Source organism: Protopterus annectens, chromosome 13.part0, assembly GCF_019279795.1.
Source record: "Protopterus annectens isolate FY-2018-M chromosome 13.part0, PAN1.0, whole genome shotgun sequence".
Lineage (NCBI taxonomy): Eukaryota > Metazoa > Chordata > Ceratodontiformes > Protopteridae > Protopterus > Protopterus annectens.
Genome location: NC_056747.1, coordinates 1157797908 through 1157815625, shown reverse-complemented (window position 1 = coordinate 1157815625; position 17718 = coordinate 1157797908). Strand labels below are relative to the sequence as shown.

Here is a 17718-nt window from a genome sequence, read left to right as displayed (position 1 = left end):
ATTGGTGAAACTCATGATCAACCAAAACCTTCATCATCTCCCTGTGTGCTAACACCATATTGGCACAACTGTTAGCACACACTGTGCCCATGGCCACTCCAAGATAGACTTTATCTTCATAAATGAAGACGTAATTATCCAGAATCAATTCAAGTAAAAGACATATATCACTAAACCTGCCCATTAGAGTAGGTGCAATTCCTCATAAGAAACATTTTCACATAATCAACCCCTGTTTCATTTGGTATGACAGTAAATAATGAACAAGCATCTAAAGTAACTAGCATACAATCAGAATCCCCACTAGAACCCTGCTCACGTTCATATAGTGTTTGTAAAAATGTTTGGTGTCTTTAAGAACTGTAGATGCCTTGTCTAAAATAGGTCTAAGCATTGTTTTAACATAAATAGACAAGGGTTCAGTAAGCTATCATATAACAGAGAGTGAACATGCCTGATCAATCTATCTACACAAGACTTCTGTACCAAAACATAGGTGTTAGAAAGCATAGTATACATGCAATCTAAATTAAACTTTCTGTCCATCTCAGCTATTGCTCTGCCTTTATCTGATGGTCGAATTTGAGCTGGCTGGAGTTTCTGTAACTGTGTAAGAGCTATACATTCTCTCTCTCAGTCAAGTTAAAAAACTTACTTGCATGTAGCATAGACAAAGAGTTCACAACATCTGATTTCACAAGTTCTAAGGAATGCTTCCAATAATGGGTGCAGAACTGGAACAAAAGTATTAGGTCTTCTTAAATTAGCTTGCAACTAATTCAGAAAAATGCTTTTCAATATTACATTCCTAGTAAAAAGTTTCAGTTCCAATATCATGTCACAGATGTTTGAATGACAAACTTTTCTCTACTAGTCCAAGTTGGTTATCAGTCAGTTGGAAAGACGAGATGCTATGAATCAGTGACATTTTGTTGTTTTCCATGTTACATTTCCTTACCTGTTGGAATTGATTCACTGATACCCTGCATCGTTTAGTATATTTAGCTTTGTGCCAGTTGTGTAAATGTCTTTATGTGGGGAAAAATGGAGCATAAGCTCCAAAATAGGATTTACGACAATCAGTACAATACTCGTAATAAAAAGACTAGTAATTCTCTGGCTAAAGATGTTATTGAATATCCAGGGCATTACTTTACATTACTTTAAATTCTTGGTGGTGGAAAGGATTCCTACATGGAGTGTGGGGTCCTTGGCTGATATGGATTAAATTGAAGGAGCTTTTTTTGGCAATTGGATCTGAATTCCTGTGTCTGGCTGGGGTTAAATGACCATATTAGTATTGGTCCTTTATTAAAACTAAGGACCATAGGGCGGCCACGGTGGTGCAGTGGTTAGCATTGCTGCCTCACAGCAAGAGGTTCTCCGGTTCGATCCTCGGCTGGGGTGCCTTCTGTGCGGAGTCTTCATGTCCTCCCTGTGGTCGCGTGGGTTTCCTCCGGGTGCTCCGGTTTCCTCCCACATCCCAAAGACATGCTGTAGGTGGATTGGACACTCTAAATTGGCCCTAGGTGTGCATGTGAGTGTGCCTTCTGTGGAAGGTTGGGCGCCGGGCTGGCAACTCGACACCGTAAAACTCCACTGCCATTCAATGTGCGGACAAGGTGATCCGCTGTGGCGACCCCTAACCGGGAAAAGCCGAAAGAAGAAGAAGAAGAAGAAGATTAAAACTAAGGACCATATCCAGATAATGGGCTGTTTGGTGAATCCAACAACTTTTTAACGCTTATTTGACGATTAATTTACATGTACATACACATTTTTTTCACATGAAGTTTTTTTTTCAAGTGGATGATTCATGACTTTTTATACCTTAAGTTTTATTTGTTAAAATGGATTTGGGGCAAGATTATTTGTCTGATTTTTATTCACTTATTTATTTATTTATTATAGTTTTGGAAATGTTTCTATGTATTTTATGAGGGGATTAAATAGATACATCTTTAAGAAGGAAAGGTGTGTTTTAATCACAGCACTTTGGTATTTAACTAAGTGATGTGTTTAATTAATTTGTCTGAAGAAGTTTTGCACTGAGCAGAATGAAAGTGCTTATAGGTTCATAGGTTTAGGCTATCGGCCCAAGGGCCTACGTAAGCCTAGCCAACAAGGTTCCCTGGCTTACGCCACCTAAGAAAGTTATTTTCCTGTGCCACTGTTGAGCAGAGACACAGAAGTGATCCCCAGGGTGTATTTCCTATTTCCCATCCACTCATCAAGATTTTTCTTGAAGAGTGCTAATGAAGAGCTTTGCTTGACATAGATGGGTAGCCTGTTCCAGAGTATGGGAAGTCTCTGAGACAGGAATCTATCCCTCCAGCATGTCCTGTTTATTGTGGTGACAAGGTTTATGTCCCTAGAGTGTCTAGCTCAGAGGGATTGGGACTTCTTTAGGTGTAGTATGTCCGACAGCTTTGGGTTTGACATAGCTTTATATGTTAGGCAGAGATCACCTCAGAGTAGGCGATATGGTACGGAGTAAAGCTGGAGTTTTTTGAGATGGTCAGTGTAGGGCATTTGTTTGAGGCCAGTAATCCTCTTTGTGAGGTACTTCTGTGGCCTTTCCAGCTGCTGCAGATGTCTTGTGAGATACATTCCAAAAGGGGCATTGTACTGTATAATGGGTCTAATGAGTGTCGAGTAGAGGGGAACAATGACCTCTTTTTTCCTGGATAAGAACCCTTTTATGATGAGGTGTGCCATGTAGAAGGACTTCCTGACTACTGTGGTGATGTGACTATCAAAGGAGAGAATACTGTCCACCTGGATCCCAAGGTCTCTTATCACACATTCGGGATTAAGCAGATTGCTGCCTATGTGGTAGTTCATGGGTACAGAGTTTTTACCAAAGGGGATGACACTGCACTTTTTGGCATTGAGCTTGAGGCCATGGCTCTGACACCAGGCATCTGTCTCAGTGAGGCCTTTCTGTAGCATGTCCACATCATTTGGGGACTTGACTATGGCTCCTAGTCATCTGCGAATTTCATTAGCCAGAGGCCTTCTGTGTTAGCCTGTACTTCAGAGAAGTAGATACCAAACAGGAGAGGTCCTAGGACTGAACCCTGTGGTACTCCACTTGTCACTGGTTTGAGGTCACATTTGGAGTCTGCAACTTTTACAGTGTGGGTTCTGTCAGTGAGCCATTTGGCAACCCATCTTGTGATGTAGGGATTTATACCTAGCTTAGTGAGTTTAGCTTTAATTCCAGAATGGGGGATGGTGTCGAAAGCCTTGGCAAGGTCTAGATAGGCTGTGTGAACCACCTTACCCTCATCTACGGATTTGGTGATTGCCTCAAAGAAGTTGATCAGGTTCAGGAGGCATGATCTGCCTTTCACAAACCCGAACTGGGTGGGATCCAGAGTTTGAAGGTTACCAATGTCTTTGTTTATGAGTTCCATGATAATACATTCCATGGCCTTGCAGACCAGGCTCGTCAGGCTAATAGGGCGATAGTTCCTGGGATCAGTGGTGGCTCAGCCTATGTGGAGTGGGATAACTGTTGCTGTGCACCATTCAGTGGGCACAAAGCTTGATGCGAGGCTATTATTGAATAAGGTGCTTAAGTGGAGAGCTGTGTTTTTGGCTTTAGAGAGTGCAGCTTTTACCTGCGTGTTTGTGATTACAGGGACTCTGCATTCTTCCTGTACAGATATGGACCCTTTAGGGGATTGGGGGTAAAGTTAGCACTGAACCTATCTGCCAGGATGTTGGCAATATCAGTTGGTTCTGTAATTTTTGTGCCGTTGTGCTGTAAGTCAGTGCAGATCTGGTGTTGCCATTGAGATTCTTGACATAGCTAGAGAATGCGTTGTGGTTGTCCTTAGAATTAGTGGTGATTTTGTTTTCATACTAGCTTTGGAGGATCTTATAGGGGATCTCAGCTTCTTACTGAGGCTGACCAGGGAGCTCCTCCACTCGTGGGATTTTGATCTCTTTTGCAACAGTTTCTTCCTTCTGTTGTACAGTTTGTTTAATGCAGGGGATAACCAGATAACCAGACTGGCTTCCTTTTTTTGGAGGATAGTGTCTTGGTTTTGTTTGGGATAGCACGATCCATGCACTCGTGTAAGTGCTTATAGAGTGCATTTGTGTAGGATTTAGCAGTTGTAACTGTATTGTCCATCTGCATGGGTGTCATGAAGTTCACCACTTCTGTCTTAAGAAGCATGAGATTGGCTTTGGAGAAATTTTTTACCGTATTTTCCTTAATGTAGGGTGGGGGCAGATGTGGATATCAAGGGTGATTAGCTTATGATCAGATCAGACCAACGAGGAGTTGACTTCAGGTGTGAAACACCGGTCACTCATGTTGGTAATGACTAGGTCTAGGATATTGTTGCCCCTGGTGGGGGTGTGGATAAGTTGATTCAGGGCATTGGAGTTTATGAATTCCAGAAACTGTTGAGCTAAGGAGTTGGTACACTTGTAGTTTTCCCAGTTAATGGTGGAGTAGTTGACATCGCCCATTATTAGGGTGTTTGGTTGAACCCTAATATTTTCCAGTACATCAAGAAAAGAGGAGTGGGAATCCTGGGGCATGGTGAGGGATCTGTAGCAAGCTACAATTTGGATTGCAGTTTTGCCCAGAGTTAGTTGCACTTGGATAACCTAGGATGCATTATGCTGAACAACTAACCTGGAGGTGTGGCTATCCTTAATGAATATGGACACACCTCCGCCTTTGGTGTTTCAGTCCAGGTTACATGGCAAAAAAGTGTGGTATGAGTTATAGCCTGGTAGTGCAGGGGTGCTCTCTGGAGCCTTGAAGCAGGTCTTAGTCACTGCACAAATATTGATGTTCTCCATTTTAAGGAGTGCCTCGAGTGAGTGCATTTTGAGATTTAGACTTCTAGCATTAAGTAGCATTACCCTCAATTTTTGCTTGCCTGTTCCTGTTAAGGTGGTGAATTTGTCATTTGAACCTTGCCTAAAAATGCACTATAGGGGCAAGAGCCTTAGCCAGTATCCGGAACCCCAGGGGTGGCGGGTGGAGGCCATCTCTGGCAAAGCATCGTGGTCTGTTGACCATGTCATCCCAAGCAGACAAATACTGGATCCCCTTAGAATGACACCAGAAGCTTAGCCAATTGTTGAAGTCAATCATTTTGTCCTTTTACTGCGGTATCATTCTGGGCGATGGCAGAATGCTACTCAGGGCTAGGGTCATACCTGCCTGAGCTACAAGATCAGAGAGCTCTTCCATGTTTCTTTTCATGTAGTCCAGGGAGGTACGTCTCGGGTCATTGACACCAACATGGACAATGACAGAGTCATATTTGTACTTGTTGTGGAGTGACCTGAGTGTGTGGGTTATGTGGTGGATTCTGGCACCCGACAGACAGCTGACAGTAACCTTCTCCTTGTTTAGCTTGGTGAGTAGGACATCATTGTGCCTGACTATAGAGTCACCTATAACTAGTGTGTTGGATACGTTGTTTTGCCTTATTGGCTGTGGTTGAGTGGCCCACTGAGTCTGTGGGCTATGTGTCATTTGGGTTGTGTTGGGGGATGGAGGTTGCTTGTGTTTCTGCTTTGGATGTCTCTGTTGCTTAGACAGATTATTATTGAGAGCCTCTGCAAATGTTTTTATGTTACCATGTGTGTATTTTGGTGGTGTAGATTTAGTGAGACTATGTGATGAGTGTGGTGTGGTGCAAATGTTTACCTTCTCCTCTTGACTGTCAAGTTCAGTCTTGGTTGGAAAGAGATTTACCTCCAGTTTGGCTAGATAAGTGCATCTCTCACAGGTTGTAGTGTTGGATGGTAGGAGAAGAGGGTTGTCTGTGTACATGATGCAATTTCTACATTGCCTCAAGATGCCCAGATTCATCAGATAGACAGGAGAGAACACTGGGAGCTGTCCCTTGGACATGCCTGAATAAAAAACTATTTCTCTAAGCAAGTGAGAAAAATAAGTACAAAAACTGTTTTCCTCTAGGTAATGCAGAAGGTTGAGTGATATAATAATTAGTAGCTTATTTAGTGCTTACAAGTTCTGAACAAGTGCTGAGCATGAATAAGCAAATTTAAGTGCTAAAACTAAGAATCTGTATCTGCACTAGATGTGTTACAGGACAGAAACAAGTTCAAATGCAGGCTTTCAAATCAGAAAGTTGAGAGAGATGGAAAAGGTTGCGCAAACGGCCAATAACTACACTTTCTGGGCCAGAACCACTCCTTATGTGGTAGACAGGTTACCTAGTGCTTACCACTCCCACTGATAAGCTAGAAGGCTTCCCTCCAAACACAGAAAGGCTTTGGGGGCTCATAAGGATACATACAGTCCTGGATACAGCAAATCTGTAGCTGGACTACACTAGTTAAAGGAAAGGTAGGAAACAGGTTTACAGTATTTTTTTTACAGAAAAGTAGCTAAAACAGCCGTAAAATAATTTACATGCAGTGCAAGCTAGCACACTTGAGTATGTAACAATATTAGACCAAACACAGTTTAAAAAATGCAATTAAATTAAAAAGGCCTAAATGCAAGTGCAGAAAGAGTTTATTAGGTAGAATGTGGTAAAGAGATGGGACTGGGGGAGTGTCCCAGATCAAATCTACAGTGGGGCGGGCAACTGCAAAAGCCACCAAATTTAAACTACAAATCAGAAATAGGGAAGGTGGGTGGGAAAAAACACTTTCAGCAGAGATCTGAAAAACTATAAGCAACAATTAACAGTACAAACTCTAAAACCAAAAAATATACTTAGATCTGTATATTTCCAGATAGATTGAAAAGCAGTGTCTCAGAACACAGGTTCCAGCAATGAAATGCAGGCTGTTACTAACAGGTCTAATTGTATGCAAGTGATCCTTGAGTTAGATAACACACAAGCTGTAAAAAAAGTTATACCAACTGAAGACACAGCAGAAAATAGGGGGAGGTGGGGAAAACACTTTCAGCAGAGCTCTGGAAAACTATAAGTAACAATTAACAGTACAAACTCTAAAACCAAAAAATATACTTAGCTCTGTATATTTCCAGATAGATTGAAAAGCAGTCTCTCAGAACACAGGTTCCAGCAATGAAATGCAGGCTGTTACTAACAGATCTCTCATTTTTATACATTAAAGTGTTTTTATTTTACATTTCTTTGGTGTCGGTTGTTTGTTGGCCATTATCATGTTTTTCTTTTGATTTCAAGTACATTTTTTAACTTGACTGAGAGCAAATGTATAGCTCTTACACAGTTACAGAAACTCCAGTCTGTTTAAATTCAACTGGCGGATAAAGGCAGAGGGATTATTGCGATTTATAGAAAGTTTTATTTAGATTGCATGTATACTATGCTTTCTTATTCTAAAACCTATGTTTTGTTGCAGAAGTCTTATGTAGATAGATTGATTAGACATGTTCACTCCATGTTATATGGTTTTCTTATGAGTAGGCTTGTTATGATATATACAAGTTTCTTCTCATTGAACAACCTATTACCCTGGTGATCTATCATTTACTGAAAATACACAAGGATCTGAATAGCCCATCTGTGAGACCCGATGTATCTGGCTGTGGATGGCTTACTGAACCCTTATCCATTTATGTGGAAAAAATTCTTAGACCTATTTTAGACAAGGCATCTACAGTTCTTAAAGACACCAAACATTTTTACAAACACTATATGAACGTGAGCAGGGTTCTAGTGGGGATTCTGATTGTATGCTAGTTACTTTAGATGCTTGTTCATTATTTACTGTCATACCAAATGAAACAGGGGTTGATTATGTGAGAATGTTTCTTACGAGGAATTGCACCTACTGTAATGGACAGGTTAGTTTGATATGTCTTTTACTTGAATTGATTCTGGATAGTAATGTCTTCATTTATGAAACACAACTGTAAAACGAACTAGGTCCCAAGAAGCCAAGAAAAAAAAAGAAGGAGCACTGATACGATCCAATAAACTCTTCACAGTGGAATTCCAAAAAAATCTTCTGCGTACAATAAAAGATTTCTTTATTGCGATACAAAGTAAATGAACTGCACGAACAGACAACAGAGTAAAACACAGTGTAAATCAAGCGCTTTCACCCGTACTATGACGGGCTTTTTCAAGATTCATTTATGAAGACAACGACTATCTACAGAAACTTGGAGTGGCCATGGGCACAGTGTGTGCTAACAGTTACGCCAGTATGGTGTTAGCACACAGGGAGATGATGAAGGTTTTGGTAGATAATGAGGGTCACCAATACCTAAAATGTTACAAATGCTTTGCAGATGACTTTTTTTGTTATGGGAAGGTCTTGAACCGTTATTATATGAATTTATTCATTATCTTATAAATAATACTATTTTTCTGAAATTCATGTGTAATTTGTCACTCTATAGTATTGATTTTTTAGATGTCACAATTACAAAGACCGCGGAGGGTGATAATACCAGTGCATCTAAAAAGCCATGTAAAAGGAATAGCTTGCTGCATTGATCTAGAATGCATCCTAGGTATGTTAATAAAAATGTGGTTAAAGGTCAGTTCAGGCAGGTATCTAAGTGTAATAAGGAAGAAGACCAAATACAACAGCATTTTGGTGTCTAAGTAATGATTGTGTGAATAGAGCCTTCTCTGTGAATGATGTTGATAAGGCAATCAACGAGGTGTATTCTGCTAGAAGTGATAAGATGAAAACCTTATTTTTCTTTATGTAACAGTTCGGATAATACATCTGTCCAGGTGCCTGCTATACAATCTAATAATATCAGGATTCCCCTCACATACTCTAGCAATATTCATTTAGTATGTAATGTGATAAGGAAGAATCGGCATATTTTGATGGCCGATGATGCTTTAAAATGGATTGTAGGTACTCAGCCGAAATTCTGTTTTAAAAACAAGAAGTCATTGAAGCGACATCTTTGTTATAAACAAAACCCTACTGGTTCAGTAACTGTAGAGCATATAGATGCTTATCCTTACAGGTCTTACAATGCATGTAAATATATAAGCTCTACTGAATATCTTATTCATCCTGATACAGGAGTGTGCTATAACCCAAATCTGTTTGTATAGTGCAATAGCACAGACTTGGTTTACTTGGCTTTCTGTACCAGCTGTTCATATTTTTATATAAGTAAAATTAATCATTCCTTAAAGGAACGTGTTTTAGACCACACCTATGGCATTTGTTAAAACAAGACTTCTAATGTATTAGAATTGCAGCTTAAGATTAATGATTTAGGGGGGTGTTATTAATAAAATGGCATATGTGGACATGATTGTTACTATGCAAGCTGATAAAAGATCAGGGTTAAATTATATGCCTTTAAAACTGGCACATGATCAGTTTCATTGATTTTTTTTGGAACTCGTTTAGTAATTAATGATTTTGATATATATATATATATATATATATATATATATATATATATATATATACATACATACATACACACACACACACGCATATATATATATATATATATATGATTTCATTCTTTTTTTATGGTCTGATGATGTGCCAGTAGGTGTGAAAGCGCTTATCAGTATATTAAAGATTTTTATTTCTGAAAACGTGTTGATCAGTCCGTGCATTGTTTGCTGATTTGTTTGTATTTTATGGACTTACCTTCATCCATGTTACCATTCCTCACATGTATTTTAATCTCTGAAGTTTGTTTCAATGGTGTAAGCTGTGTATATGGGAAAAATATCAAGCCAGTAGTTCTAAATTCTACAGCTAGTTGTGTGTCTGATGTGAGAAAGGTATTTTTTTCCTTCCTTTGCCTTGTGGGAATACTTGAGACAGATTGTGAATTGGAAAGGCCAGACTTCATTTTGAAAGAGACAGCAGTAATGTAGTTTAAGTACCTGAGGTATATTGTATATTCTGTCTTAGCTGTTCCAGGACAGCTGCCAGAGAGCAGCACTTTGTTATCCATTCTGTTAAAGGTTGAGTCTCTCTAAAGAAAAATTCAAAACGTTTTTTTTTTTTTTAATTATCTTTAAGTGGTAACCAGTAATTTGGAATTATTCTATAAAATTATTATGTTTTACATTTTTTAGTTGCTTAAGTGACAGTTACCTGACAGTGTAATCCATTCCAAGAAATGTGGATTTTATTTTCTAATCACTCGCCTCTTTATATGGTAATTTGTTAACATTTGCTAAAATTAAAAAAAAAATGCATACTGTTGTGTGTTCCATGAAATATGAAATGGCAGTGGTCATCAGCATACAGCTGTTTATAATGATATTAGAATATAAGTAAGATTTTGAAAAAATAGCTGAAATGCTCCTGTTTGGTTAAAATGAAAAAAAAATTTAAGCATGCTTTAGTGCTGTCAGATAATATTACGAACTCTATGAATCAGTGGAGAAACGCCTAGGTTCAAAGGACATAACCACCACAGTAACAGATACAAGCATGCAAAATCTGAAGGTAATGCTACTCAATGCTAGAAGCCTAAACCTCAAAATGCACTCTCTCAAGGCACTCCTAAAAATGGAGAACATTGATATCTGTGCAGTAACTGAGACCTGGTTCAAGGCTCCAGAGAGCACGCTTGCAATACCAGGCGACAATTCTTACCACACTTTTCGGCCACCAAACCAAGACCAAAACATTAAAGGTGGAGGAGTGTCCATGTTCAACAAGAATATTCACACCTCCAGGCTAGTTGCCCAACACAATGCATCTAAAATTCTCCAGGTGCAACTAACACTAGGTAAGACTGCAATCCAAACTGTAGCTTGCTATAGATCCCCCACCATGCCCGAAGATTCTCACTATACCTTTCTAAACATGCTGGAAAATATTAAGATACAACCAAACACCCTAATACTGGTTGATTTCAACTACCCTGCCATTAATTGGGAAAACTACTCGGGTACCAACACCTTTTCCCAACAGTTCTTGGAATTTATAAATTCCAATGCCCTGGATCAACTAATCCATTGTCCCACCAGGTGCTCCAATATCCTAGACCTAGTCATTATCAACATGGGAGATAGATGCTCCACAAAAGTGGTCACCCCTCATTGGTCAGGTCTGACCATAAGCAAATCACCCTTGACATCCACATTCCACCCCCACCCCCCAGTAAGGAAACTTCCGTAAAAAACTTCTCCAAAGCCAACTTCATGCTACTCAAATCAGAAGTGACAAACTTCATGACACCTGCTGAATCCTACACTAAGGCACTGTATGAACACATCCACTCGTGCATGAATCGTGCCATCCCAAATAGAACCAAGGCGCTCTCCTCCAAAAAAAGGAAGCCGATCTGGTGGTCCCCTGCCATAAACAAACTGCACAACAGAAGAAATAAACTGTTGCAGAAAAGAGGAAAATCCCAGGATGCAAAAAACTCCCTTACCAGCCTCAATAAGAAGCTGAGATCCTTCATAAAATCCTCTAAAGCTAGTTACGAAAATAAAATTGCCAAAGATTCCAAAGACAACCCACAAGGCATTCTATAGTTATGTCAAGAATCTAAATGACAATGCTCAGATCTGCTCTGAGCTACAACAGAATGGCATTAAATATACTGATCCCAAGGATATTGCCGATATCCTGGCAGATCTATTTAGTGCCAACTTTACCCCCCTCTCACCCCCTAGAGGGCCCATCTCAATACCGGAAGATTGCCAAATTCCGGTAATCACGGCCACACAGGTAGAAACTGCACTCTCCAAAACTAAGAATACAGCATCCATGGGACCAGATGACATCCTGGGCTGTGTACTACATGAACTACAAAATGAACTGGCACCTCACCTAAGTGTCATGTTTAATCATAGCCTCACCTCTGGCTTCGTGCCCACTGAGTGGCGCACAGCTACAGTTACCCAACTCCAGAAAGAGGGATCCAGCTAGGATCCCAGGAACTACCCTCCCATCAGTCTGGCGAGCCTGATCTGTAAGGGCATGGAACTTATAAACAAAGACATTGGCAACCTTCAAACACTGGACCCCACCCAGTTTGGGTTCGTGAAGGGCCAATCCTGTCTCCTGAACCTGATTGACTTCTTCGAATCATTCTCCAGAACTGTGGAACAGGGTAAGGTGGTCCATACAGCCTATCTGGACCTTGCCAAGGCCTTCGACACCATCCCTCACTCTGGAATCATAGATAAACTTACTAAGCTGGGCATAAATCCCTACGTCACTCGATGGGTTGCCAACTGGCTTACTGACAGAACCCACACTGTAAAAGTAGCTGACTCCAAATCCAGCTCCAGACAATTGACAAGTGGAGTACCTCAGGGTTCAGTCCTGGGACCGCTCTTGTTTGACATCTACTTCTCTGAAGTACAGGCCAACACTAAGGGACTCTGGCTAACAAAGTTTGCAGATGACTGCAAACTGGGAGCCATTACTGAATCCCCAAATGATGTGGATATTCTACAAAAGGGCCTTACAGAAACAGATGCTTGGCACCAGAGCCATGAGCTCAAGCTTAATGCCAAGAAATGTATAGTTATCCCCTTTGGGAAAAACCATGTACCCATGAATTACCACATAGTTGGCAGTACACTAAACACCGAAAGTGTGATGAGAGACTTAGGGACACAGGTGGGCAGTAATCTCACCTTCAATAACCACATTGCCACAACAGTCAGGAAATCCTATGTGGCACACCTCATCACTAAGGGCTTTTCATCCAGAAAAAAGAAGGTCATTGTCCCATTGTACTCATCCCTCATTAGACCCATTATAGAGTACAATGCCCCAGTTGGTATGTACCTCACAAGACATCTGCAACAGCTGGAAAGGCCACAGAAATACCTTACTAAAAGAATCACAGGCCTAAAGCAGATGCCCTATGCTGACCGTCTAAAAAAACCCACCAGCTATACTCTGTGGAATATCGTCTACTCAGAGGTGATCTCTGCTTAACATACAAGGCCATGTCAAACCTGAGCTGTTGGACATGCTCCACTTAAATAAATCCCAATCCCTCAGAGCCACACGCTCCAGGGATCTAAACCTTGTCATCACAATGAACAAAACATGCTGGTGGGATAGGTTCCTGACCTAGAGACTCCCCATACTCTGGAATAGACTGCCTGTACATGTCAAGCAGAGCGCCTCCTTGGCCCTCTTCAAAAGGAAACTTGATGATTGGATGGGAGATGGGGAATTCACCTCAGTAGCTCTGCTTGACAGGGGTCCAGGGAAGTAAATATTGTGGGAAGAAATATCCAGAGAATTGTTATGGCTAGGCTTGTATAGGCCCTAGAGCCGATAGCCTAGTACCAACCTATGAACCTGTCAGGAAATTTGTGTATAACTGTGTGTGATAAAATATGTGCCTCAATATCTTAACTACCTGTAGCTATTACTTTGTATTATCTTTTTTTGATGGTTACTCTCGTCAGTGGGTTTGAGGGGCACTTTTTGACATCTCTGTATCTTGTTGGCCTAAGTGAGGTAGAGCCGAAGGGAAAATAATAAAGCATAGGAATAGACAGTGTTCTTATTTATTTCTTTCTTTATTTGACATTTTTTGACTGAGTTAAGTAGCCCTTTTTCAGCAGAGGCCTGGGGAGAAAAGCTGTTTAGAGGAACCCAAAAAGGTTACAAAAATAGCATTAATGAGAACAATGCAGAAAGTGTAGAGTTTAGTACTCACGTTGGTTACACAAGTCTATCAACAGAAATAAATACTCACATAAACAAACAGATGTCTCAGACAGCAAACATTTGATTGCAGGGCGTATGATACAGTAAAGTAAACAAGTTGGTAAGATACATGTCTCAAGGTCATGGTGGACAAAAAGAGTCCAATTTAGTCATAGAAGCTGCAGGAGTGGTTATGAACAGGGTGAGATAGCAATTGGGAAATCAGTGGAGAAACACTTATGAGGAAATTCGTCTATAACAACAAGGTCATCACAGTAGGTTAACATGAGATTGTACTGAGTGGCGCAACAGTGTACATTTAACAGTGCCAGAAAAAATTTCTGTGGGAATAAAAAAAAAATACACATGCTCATGAAAATAATGGCAGTGCAGTTTCTGCCTCTTATGTTTATCTTCAACCACACCAATGATGGGTTATGAACTTTTTTTTCCATCACGTCTATATACTTTAAACAGCTAGGCCTCACCTTTAGGTCATCACATAATGTATATCAGCATACATTGTTAGACCACAATGTTTCCAATGATTTCTGCAAATGATGCTGCTGTGTTAGCCTTTTCACTATGTGAGTATGGTTGCTGTAACTGCAAAACTGTGTCTTACACCTCCCATGTGTTGCCACTACATGAGCCGAATTAGATATAAAAACAATCACTTGGGTGCAGTATGCCTGGCTAGTTGCCAAATGCTGTTTATATAAATAAATAGAAAAAATCTCATCCTTGTTCAAATTTAGTGGAGACTGGGATTGAGATTGGGATATTAGAAATTAATTTTTCATAGAGAGGGTTGTATATGCATGGACTGGCCTTTATAAGGAAGATATGAAACCAGAAAACCACATCACAATTTGCAAATGCAAAAGATAGTCATTGAGCAGTTCCTATGGGGTGTAGGAGGATATAGGGTGTTACAAAGATCTAAATTGTTTCTGTTAGGCAGTACGGTGGGGATAACTGAGTGGGGCAGGTGCCTTTTGTATACTTAAGTTGTCTGTGTTTCTGTAAGAGGCCTGCACAAATAGCAAAAAGTTTGGTTTGCTTGAAATAGTAATGGAAAATGTGCATCTTACATGTAATTGATTAGATTGTTGTATTTTTGATATATCACTGAGGAATACAGTCAGTAAATTATGTCAGACATTAAGGTTTCATATTTATTCTTCAGAAAATGCAAGTTGATGCAAAACTTGTTCTGTTATTTTTTTAAGTAAAATGGAATAATATGTAACTATGTTCCCAATCTTGGGATTTTGTCCCCTCATTATTTTTGGCTTTGTCCAGAATTCTTGAGCAACCAAGCTGAGTGGTGTGATAGAAAAATATTAAGTTCTTCTTGAATAGACAGAGCTGCTGTTTTGATATGAAACACTGTCCCTGAAGGGCATACGCAGTAGTAATTAATGTTCTAGGAGCATTAACTGAAGTTTGAAGCTGTTAAATCCCAGCGTTGCTGACACTGATTGGTGCATCAGTCCTGTGGGAATAACTAGGTATTGAGATGCGTATGAGAGTTTGCATGGTGATCAGTATGTGCATTTTCAGCTTTCCCAGTAGGTGTCACTGTAGCAAGAGGATTAGAGCACTGTTAACAAAAGAAAGAATAAAGCAGTCACAGTAGGTCATTGTAGGCACTTGTAGCTTGCAGTATTATTTTTTTTTTGTGTGTAATGGATACATTGACTTCCTGCACTGTTCTTTGAGATGTTTAGCTGACACTCAAGCCCAGGGTAATGGTAGTGGAGAGGTTACACTGCATGTACATGTTATAAGCAAAGTCCTGCTTCAGAAAAGGGAATAGGTGTACATGTTCAATTAGTACAAGTGATATGAGTGTGTGTGTGTGTGTGTGTGTGTGTGTGTGTGTGTGTGTGTGTGTGTGTGTGTGTGTGTGTGTGTGTGTGTGTGTGTAGGTTTAGGGGTTGGAACTCCCTAGCATGCCATATTAAGCCTTTCAGAGTAATCAGATGTTTGACATTTTACATCATCTTTGTTTCTACTGTTCCCTGCAGGTATCATTACAGCTGATCTTGTGGGATCAGTGGCTGTGAAGAAGTCTAGAAATGCTTTAATTCCATGGTAGGGTAGTGATATAAGAGCACGCATTGTGGAGACTTAGACTTACACAACACCTTCATTATATCATGCACCTTATGAATGTTTTGCAGTGGTTCAGCTTTGTACAATGGGGCATTTTTTATTGAGTTTCATACTTTTGACTAGGATTCTGAATCTTCATGCTTCACTGATGTCATTAGTTGATTGTGCTCAAGGAAATAAGCAATGCGACGAAAGCTGTATGCTAGGCAGATGCAAACCTTCTGGGTATCCCAATTAAATTGCAGCAGCTGTAAAGCTCTTTTGTTGACAGAAGTTGCTATACTTCTCTACTGATTCTGTTATGTCATGTGTGCTGGATGGCTGGCAGATGGGGAGAAAAAAAAGAGAGGCAACTTAAAGAAGCTGATGATGCATGTCTTGATGTATGTGGTACATAGACACACACACACTCTCACACACACACACACACACACACACACACACACACACACACACACACACACACACACAAGCGTGCGCACACGAGCACATGCGCACAAAGCTTTCCTAAGTGAAAGTAAGTGGTAACCAAGGAAACAGAATAGTTGGCTGCATGAAATCTGTGAAGTGCTATCTTTATTCTGTTTTTTTTTAAAGTACTATGTTTTTAGTGGAGTATATATTCTTATTATGCTATGTTATGCAAGTCTTGCAATGAGCTCTCTGATAGTTTATTCTGAACATGTTATGAGTCATGTTCATTTACCCTCTACAGATTCTGCCTTCACATGTGTATGTGTGCGTGTTCAGTCTTAAATTACTGTCAATATTTGGAAGTGTTCTTTGTGATATTTGGCATCTTGTGATCACTGATGTGAAAAAAAAAATGCAAGGACTGACCAGTGAATGAATGTCATTATGGTATTATAATGCAAAAACTTTTATTTTTAAAACCTACACTGTCTATAAAGGCTTAGAATTAGAAGGCAACAAAAGCTTAAAACTTCACACTAGATCAGTCTAAGAAAAATTTCCCATGGTAATTTGTGCCAAGGTCAGCTGATTTATCTAGCAATGCTACCCCACCACCCACTACCACAAACACACATTAAAAGGTATTGGTTACTTCTCTTGGTAAATGGCAATTAATTTATCCAGGCTTAACTCAGAAGTGTGCACAGATTTCTTCTTAGTTAATTACATTTGTTGTCTTTATCTGAAGATTAAGTGAGATATGAATTTGCTAATCTTCAGGGTTAGCAGTAAGCTTATTAATGGACTACACAGACATCTCAGCTGAAGACAGCCTTGTCGGACCAAGCTTTGGATTTAAGGAATGAGTCTTTCGAAGGCTTTGCACAATGACTGCCATTTCTTGCGTGATGACTATGTTGTTGAGGGGGGGGGGGTGCTGCAACTACCACTTGTTCTACTTGGACTGTGTACAAAACCTGGGTAGTCAAAGGGAACAGAAAACAATGATTTGATGTTGCATGCCTTTTCTAAAGACATATTGTACACTAATTCATTTTGTTTTCAGTAGGTTCTCAGTGCTGTTCTGTTACTATGCACAGCACAGTTAAAGATCTGCCTCTTAGTAGTTCTCATGTCTCTTCATTGACCCTATTCTATTTGTTGGGGTTTACCGTACCTTTTGCACTAGATGGCGTTATGGTCGTGAGGCAGGAAGAATGATCACTGCTGAAAGCGGCCTTTTTATTGTAAATCACTGATGATTTCAAGATCAGTTTAGTTCTTTGTAACTCTCGCCTTTATGACTTCCGCACAGTGGTGCCATGTTAAGTGTACTTACAGTTTAAAGTAGATGAAGGCACATGAGCACTATTAGAACATTTAAAATCACGTAGGAGCTGCAAACGCCTGTTTCTGTAATATGTTCTTTCATCTAGTACTTTGTTGGAGATGCCACAGACTTGGAGCTCATTGTGGTTACTTGGGGGGGTACCTTACACTATTAGTACCTTCTTCTTTCGGCTTTTCCCGGTTAGGGGTCGCCACAGTGGATCACCTGTCTGCTCATGATTGTCAGTGGAGTTTTACGGTGTCGAGTTG

The 17718-nt window shown here is 40.1% G+C and overlaps 1 protein-coding gene across 1 annotated transcript in view; it reads left to right on the top strand.

Moving 5' to 3' along the window:
* The window catches only part of MPP2 (MAGUK p55 scaffold protein 2), a 1397885-nt gene that overhangs the window by 274917 nt on the left and 1105250 nt on the right, over window positions 1-17718 (top strand). The gene's annotated exons all lie outside the window — the stretch shown is intronic.